We start from the raw sequence: 1,304 nt of genomic DNA on the forward strand, positions 1-1,304 counted from the left end.
GTAGGATTTTCGAGCGAGATCGTTGCCAGTGCCCCTGGACTGGCTTGTGCGGGTGGCACATAAAAGACACCATTTCGAGCGTGGCCGTTTTCGTGCGGGGGACACATAAAAGCACCCACTACACTCTCGGAGTGGTTGGCATTAGGAAGGGCATCCAGCTGTAGAAACTCTGCCAAATTAGATTGGAGCCTGGTGTTGCCATCCGGTTTCACCAGTCCTCAGTCAAATCGTCCAACCCATGCTAGCATGGAAGGCGGACGTTAAACGATGATGATGATGATGATGATGATATATATATATAAGGTCTGACCTATAAGTATCCAGACTGGTGCTATAAAAACAAGACTATATGTACCAACTTGGTATGTAATCTCTTTCAAAATAGCCCCCTTCGGAAGCCACACACTTAAACCTGTGCTGTTTCCCTTGAAGGAAGCATTCCTGAAACTCGTTTTATGGGATAATCAGCATATGCCTCGTCGCATACACTTTGATTTCCTCGATATCCTGAAATCTTCCTTTCAAGTGGGATTTGATTTTTGAAAAGAGGAATTGCAAGGGGCAAGATCTGGGGAATACGGAGCTAGAATGTTAAAAAACTCAGTACGCATGCACAGCAGAGTTCAAGGTCAATCTATGCCAAGCGGCTTCACTCTGCGTGCTTTAGCTTCATTTCTATGGCAACAATCCGGTACTTATTGATCAGACCATGTATATATATATATATATTTATATGCTTTTTATTAAAGCCAAAAACATCTTCACAAATTGTTACTCAAAGTTTCATGTTACTGTTCATCAGACTGCTGTGACTGTACTATCCAGCAAACAGTAACTTGAAACTCTGGGCAGCAATTTGTGAAGATTTTTCCAACTTTGATAAAAAGTATATTACTGTACCTTCAGTATTTGAGTATGATTTTTTTCCCACCTTGTTTTGCATTTATTTGCTTACTTGTGTTTGTCTATATATATATATATATATAGTTACAAGTAATGCTATCTGTTGGAGTCTCAGCTTTTTAGCTGCTATTTCCGAACTTCGGTATGTGGTGAAGCAACTGTTTGCTGATCCCTTAATTATGTTTATATATATATATATATACTAGCAGAAATACCCGGCGTTTCCCGGGTTAAAGAGAATAATGAAATCTAAAAACGCCGTCTAGACTACGCATCATCTTTATATATAGAGATGTATATACACACACGCACCCAAACACACGTATATATATGTATATCAATATAAATATATGAAAGTCAATGAAGTTTCGTAAAAGAAGGTGATCATGTACATACTTTCT

At 38.9% G+C, this 1,304-nt stretch overlaps 1 protein-coding gene across 6 annotated transcripts in view; it reads left to right on the plus strand.

Moving 5' to 3' along the window:
• LOC106876125 (protein PFC0760c) overlaps window positions 1–1,304 on the plus strand; it is a 385,512-nt gene that overhangs the window by 199,502 nt on the left and 184,706 nt on the right. The window lies entirely within an intron of this gene.

The sequence above is a fragment of the Octopus bimaculoides genome, chromosome 14 (genome assembly GCF_001194135.2).
Source record: "Octopus bimaculoides isolate UCB-OBI-ISO-001 chromosome 14, ASM119413v2, whole genome shotgun sequence".
Classification (NCBI taxonomy): Eukaryota; Metazoa; Mollusca; class Cephalopoda; order Octopoda; family Octopodidae; genus Octopus; species Octopus bimaculoides.